At 53.0% G+C, this 6,629-nt stretch overlaps 1 long non-coding RNA gene across 2 annotated transcripts in view; it reads left to right on the top strand.

Annotated features, from left to right (window-relative positions):
• Nucleotides 1–6,629, top strand: part of LOC132346985 (uncharacterized) — a 48,107-nt gene that overhangs the window by 9,503 nt on the left and 31,975 nt on the right. The gene's annotated exons all lie outside the window — the stretch shown is intronic.

Genomic DNA, 6,629 nt, shown 5'->3' on the forward strand with positions numbered 1-6,629 from the left:
CCCTCAGGCTATCCGCTCCAGGAGGGGAGCTGGGCCTGGGGGCTGTACCCCGGTGCCTGGAACGGTTTTTGGCACTCAGCATACAGCAGGCGCTCAGTGGGTGCTTGTCGAATGAGTGAGCGTTAGTGCTGTAAAGTCAGACCGTGCAATCTTTGCAAGGTTCTTAAAATCTCTCCCGCAGTGGAGAGTTGGAGACTCGGAGGCACGGAGACTCAGGGGCTCTGGGGTCCCTCTGCCCCCTTCCCCAAGCCCGGCTCGGTGGGCCCCTCTCTGTCTCCCTCCGTCGCTGGGTCTTCCTCTTTGTTGCTCCGTCTCAGCGTCTGTCTGTCTGTCTCGTTCCCCTCCCTCCCGCCACCTCTCCCCTTCTCTCTGTCTCTCCGTGGTCTCATCGCTCCCCTTCTCTGTCTCTCTCTGCTCTCTGCCTTTTCTTTCCTCTCCTCCCCTCCGCTCCCTCCTCTCGTCTGTCTTCTCTCTGTTTGTTCTGTCTCTGTCCTGTGTCTCTCTCGGTATCTCTGTCTGTCCTCTCTGAAGCTCCCCTCCTCGGGCAGCAAGCCAGCTCCTGTTGCAGGTTGCTTTCCCGCTTTTCCAGCTGCCATCTGCACCACCAAGGGGCCCCCTCCAAGGGTGACAAAGTTGGTCTGTCCTGTAGTCCTGTGAGGCACATAAGGGAGCCAGGAAGCCTGGTGCCGGGCAGGGAAGCTCTCAGCAACCTTCTCACCAAGTGACTCGTCGAAGGCGACAACCTGGCTGTTCCCTGGGCCCTGTTCTTCTTGTCTCTCCGAAGAGAAGAACAATCTCAGGGACTTCTTTTATTGGTCTTCCAATCTTCTTCTTATTTATTGGCTTGTGGTGATGCTCAGAGAAGTTTATGGCGGACGGATCTTTACCCACATGGTTTCCATGGCGGCAGGAGCGGTCCTTTTCCGGGAGCTGACCGCATGTGGCACCAGGTTGGGTATGTTCCCTGGCTGACGCCACTGTCTGTCCTGAGCTCAGCACGCAGGGCTGTATCTGCCCCGCCAGGCCTCGTTTCAGGAACATGAACTCACTAGGCTGCCTCCAGTCTCTTAGCAGTGTAATCTGTTTGGGATGCTCTTCCTTCTATCTTTGGCCTACTTAAACTACTGCTTCTTCTGAGTCTTGCCCAGACAACTGCCTCCACCAGGAAGTTCTCCCTATTTTCCATCACTTAGCACAGTTGTAATTATTTATTTGCTTTCAGCCCCCACAAGGCTCCCCACCCCACCATCTGCACTTAGATTCCCCTGTCCATCCTTCCGCATGGGAAGTTGGGAGGCCCCTGCCGGTGAGTCAGCAAAATTCTCCTTCCTCTCTTGGCACTTTCTCTGGGGAAATAGGGAGCTGGCTTCCTCCAAGGGGGAGTAAGTTCAAGGATGCATAGGTAGAGGGGAGGTGGACAGGGCCTCTCCCCGGCCGCTGGACCAGTCACTCAGCCCCAGACAGCTTTTCTCCATCTTCATCTCCATGACAACCCCTACCTGCCTGAGCCACCATTGACATGCTCTCCTGGTCTTCCTGCTCCACCCAGAGAGGCCAGAGGGAGCTTTTCACAAGCCAGATTTAACTTCCAATCTGTCTTGCTACGAAATCTTCCATGACTCCCAGAATAAAGTCCAGCCTCCTCAGGGGGTCTACAAGCCCTCTGTGGCCTGATCTTGCTTCTTTCCCTTCACACACCAGCAATACCCAGCTCCTTGTCTCTCCCTGTCTCCAGATCTTTGCACTTGCTGTTCCCTCCAGTTTGAACACTGTTCCCCCAGATGGATGAGAGCTGCAAGGTTCACTCTCTCTGACCTGCTCCAGGCCTTTGCCCAGGTGATCTTCCCGGCGAGGCCTTTCCTGACTGAACTATTCCCTTCCCCCGTCCCTCCCTTTCTTCTTCCTGTAACCTTGACGCCCGGGACAGGGCACACAGGTCACCAGTTCATCTTCCTTCTCATCTCTCTCCCTCGTGAGAGTGAGGGAGCTGCCAGCTCTCAGGGGCAGGTCCTTGGTCAGTATTGTTCCCTGCTGTATCCCCGGCAAGCAGTGGGCCCAGGGCTGTGTGGCTGTGGGGCCAGATAGTCCTGGTTTTGAGTTCTGGCTCAGTCACTTCTTGACTTTCTTCTTTCTGGGTCTTGGTTTTCTCACCTGAGGAATGGGAACAAAAACCTAGAATTGGAGTAAGGGTGAAATAAAATCCTGTGTGTGAGGGAAAAAAGGAGGGAAAAAAAAGAATGAAAATGAAAACTCATCATTCCTTGTTTTGGAGAAATGGGTGAGTCCATTCTGGTCTGGCCACACCATGGACTACCATGCAGCCGTTAAAAAGAATGACTCATGGTTTTCCCAGGTGCCTTGTGTGGCTAATCTTTTCTGTTTGTTTTTAAACATTTAGTTACACAGGCATTTTTCCCCCTAGGGTTTATTTTTTAACTGAAAAATTTCAAGGAAAATACAGTGTATACAGTATTCTTGTTATTGCTTAATCAGTCTTATCTGACTTTTTGTGACCCCATGGACTGTAGCCTGCTAGGGTCCTCTGTCCATGGGATTCCTCAGGTAAGAAGACTGGAGTGAGTTGCCAATTCCTTCTCCAGGGGGTCTTCTAGGCCCAGGGATGGAACCCACGTCTCCTGAATCGGCAAGCGATTCTCTACCCCTGACTTTGTTCTCAGGAGGAGGAATATGGACATTCATATTTTTTATAGTTAAAAAAAGTATGATGAAATTCACAAAACATAAGTCATTTGGTGGTTTAGTCACTAAGCCACGTCCGGCTCTTGCGACCCCATGAACTGTAGCCCTCCAGGCTCCTCTGTCCATGAGATTTTCCAGGCAAGAATATTGGAGTGGGTTGCCATTTCCTTCTCCAAGTCATTTGAATTAATCACTGATTAGTTAACGATGTTAGAGTGTACAGTGAAGTGGCATTTAGTACATTCATTGTGTTGAGCAACCCTCTTCTCTATGTAGTTCCAAGACACATTCACCGCCCCCCAAAAAAGAGACCCCTACCCATTCAACAAGTCACTCCTCGTCCCAGCCTGCTCCCAGTCGCTGGCAACCTCCGCTCTGCCTTCTGTCTGTATGGGTTAATCTGTTCTGGATATTTCATACAAATGAGGTCACACAATACATGACCTTGCGCGTCTGGCTTTTCAATGGGCACGATCTTTCTGAGGCTCCTGCAACGTGTCTCAGTTCTTCATTCCTCTTCGTGGCCGAATAATGCTCTGCTGCGTGGATATAGCACGTTATGTTCACGCATCCGTCTGCTGATGGACACTGAGGGGCTTTCACCTTTTGGCGATTATGAATAACACTGCTAAGGACACCTGAGCGCCAGTCCTTGTTTTGCATCTTCCTGAATGAGAAAAGCAAGATGCCAACAAACAACGTGATCCCCATTTGCTAAAAAAAAAAAGGACAGATAAAGAAATCCTTTGTCCGGCCAGAGCCTGCACAGGATTTTGATGCTTACAGAAGAATATTGCAGGATCCCATTCTCAGCAGTCAGAAGCAGAGAGGGCTTCTGCAGAAAAGGAAAAGCAAAAAAAAAAAAAAAAAAAATGCGGCTAGATGCCAAACCAAAACAGTGCACACAAAATAATTCCATTTAGGCATGTGTGACAAGTTACACACTGAGTCATTGTGTATGTTGGTATTAAAAACACACACAAAATAAAACACCAACCCCGCACCCCTCCAAGTATTCTCTGCAAAAAGGGTTGGACAGGGGCCTGGGAAGATGAGGAACTAAAGAGGAGAGAGTACCTCCAGGAGCCTGCTCTCCGGAGGGTGTCCCCTGTTTCCCCTGCCCGCCCCCCCCAGATTGTGAGGTCCCAATGGAGCAAGATTCCCTCAGTGCAGCCTGCTCTCTTAACTGAGGGGTCCCAGAGGGGTCCCAGAGGCACACAGCGGTCCTGCTTGGGGGCCCCTCTGCAGTGATCCCCCATGCAGTTCCCACTTCCTGCAGGGAGGTTCAAGCCAAAGAGAAAGAGGGAAGGAGCCCAGAAGGAGTGAGCAGAGGGTGAGTGTGGACCCTCTGACCTCCGCTGACCTCAGGGCGTGCCCTCAGGACCCCGGATGGGCTGGGCTTCCTGCCTGCTGAGTTTGCTTTCTCTCTGGTCCTCTCGTTCTTTCTTTAGAAAACATATATCAACCGCCCAGAACTTGGTAAGAGATAGTCTAATGAGCCCCAGGCCGCCGTCACCTGGCTTCCTCACATCTCAGCACTGGGCCATGTTTATATCATGTCTGTAACACTGAGGGGCTGGCAGGAAACAGACCCTTCTGGAATGGAGCACCCCAGGGAGGGTTTACTAAGGAGACTTTTCAGGCAGGATTAAGGGAATTCGTGAGGAAAGATGCGGTGTGGGACTGGCCGCAGCGGGGAGCTGATGCTTGCTGCACTGAAAGGGTCCTGGCAGGAGCTGAGACCTTCCAGGACAGCCTGCATGGAGGGAGCTATCCCCACACTGCCCTTGCCCTCCCCGCTGGGTCTCTGATGGTCCCTGCATTCAGGGAAGCCCCCAGGAAGCCGAGAGTGGGGCTGGTGGCATCCATGTGGGTCTGCTTCCCAGGCACATATTAAGATGGGAAAGGCGCCGATCAGGAGGGATTAAGAGGACATGTGTTGAATTCCCTGGTGACCCAGTGGTTAGGGCTCCATGCTTCCACTGCAGGGGCCACGGGTTTGATCCCTGTTCAGGGAACTGGGTTCCTACAAGCCGCGCAGTGTGGCCAAAAAAAAAAAAAAAAAAGGCATGTGCATCACTTTACACCCCTACCCCGCTCTGTGGCAACCCCTGGTGTTGCTCTGATTTCAGTTCTGGCCCCTGGGATGTGATGGGTGATGTGGTTGAGTGGGCAGTCCTTACACTTAATTCCCTTTTTGCAGCTGCTACGTGCCTGCTGGTAACCTTTGTCATTTTCAAACTCTGGTTTTTTAAGCACCTGGTAGTTGAGCAGTTAACCTGCTGAGGAGTGTTTCACACGGCTGATAACCTGAATCGTCTCCTCACCAAGGTGTGGAGAGCAGCGGGGTTTTGTGTAAGGCCGGGCTGGAGCTGGACTTGAACTTGGAGCAGTTGTTGGGGAAATCCTAGCCCTTAGCCATGACATCCTCTGCCCTATAGTTGCAGCTTCTTCCTTCTCTACTCTGTGAGGTTCCCAGGAGAACCTCCTACTGACAGGACGTGATGCCTGGCTCCAGCTGAGGGTCCAGGGTACCCTGCCCACCTCCTGGGAAAGGCTCTGCCACTTTCCCCTGTGTCAGCTTGGGGGAGGATTTGATGCTCCAGGACTCAGTTTCTCCACCTGGAAAATGGGCGTAGTGTGAGCCCCTCCACAGGGAAGTTGTGAAGGTTTGGTGAAGTGACGTGCAGGAGGCCTGGGGCTGGGCACACACAGGAGGCGGCCCAGTGGGCCCTGCTGGGTTTCTGATTTCCCCGGAGACGCCTCCTGGGGGCCGGATCTCCAGGTGGAGGAAGGGCGAGGCCAGGCCCTGCGAGCCTGGGGGGCCTGGTCCCAGGACAATGCAGAGCATTGAGTTCATGCCAGCCCAGGTTTGGGGTTAGAAAAATAGGAGCGTGATCTGGCCAGGACTCAGACAAAGGCCTGGGGGCTGGTTGACTAGGGGCATCAGGTTACCCCTGCCACACAGTCGGCTCCCCCAGTAGCTCGTGGGGGTGTGTGCTTTCCCCCAAAGATTATAATTAAATGACTGATCAGGGCCCCTGGCTGAGGCCTTGGCAGGAGGGTTTCATTACAGGAAGGACTGCAGGTCCAGGGCTTCCAGGCCTGGGGAGGCGTGTCCCTGTGACAGTAATAACACGAGCAGCAGTGATCATTCAGCCTGTGGAGTGCTTCCTGCCGGCCGGGCCCCAGGTGAACAAGGCCGCATGCCTCATTTCTCTTGCAGCTCTGAGAGGCAGGCCCCAGGTCCCAAATAGGCAAACAGGGACTCGGAGACGCTTCAGAGCCCCCGGCTCACCTGGGGGTCACCCCCCTCACCCCTTCAGCAACGTCGGGGTGAGGGGGTGCAGAGTTGCCTCTGTGTTCTCTTCTAGAAATGCGAATCACCTGACCTCATCGAGTTGTTGTGAAACTGAGTGGGCACGCAGGGAGGACGCAGAAGATGCCCCTTCTCTTCCTTCCTTTTTACCAGAATGAAGGAGGGCCAGGCTTTCGGGAGCTCATCCCAGGAACGCCCTGTTCCTCACCCACCACCTCTTTCTGTGTGTGTCAAGGCCTACAGGCAACATGCAGAGAGTGCAGGGAGGCTTCAGAGGAGGCTGCCTTGGGGCAATTTTTGCCAGGGAGGAGATGGTGAGAGTCTGGTCTGGGTAGAAGCAGCAGTCAAATCCAAGAGACAGTCTGGAGAGACAGTCTAGAGAGCACTGCAGGGCCTGAGTTAGACCATGAAGCTTGAATTTCAGCTCTTCCATGTCTTTGCTGTGTGGTCACTGGACCTCACTGGTCTCAGTCTCTAACCCGTAGAATAGGTGTGTGAGGAAAAACACCTTGCCCAGAGGGCTAAAGAGAACAGTGCCCAGCTGTTTAGCATTATGTGCCACATAAGGTAATTCTTAATAGATGCTATTTTTTTTTTTCACTTCCTCCAG

This window comes from Bos taurus, chromosome 13 (assembly GCF_002263795.3).
Source record: "Bos taurus isolate L1 Dominette 01449 registration number 42190680 breed Hereford chromosome 13, ARS-UCD2.0, whole genome shotgun sequence".
Classification (NCBI taxonomy): domain Eukaryota; kingdom Metazoa; phylum Chordata; class Mammalia; order Artiodactyla; family Bovidae; genus Bos; species Bos taurus.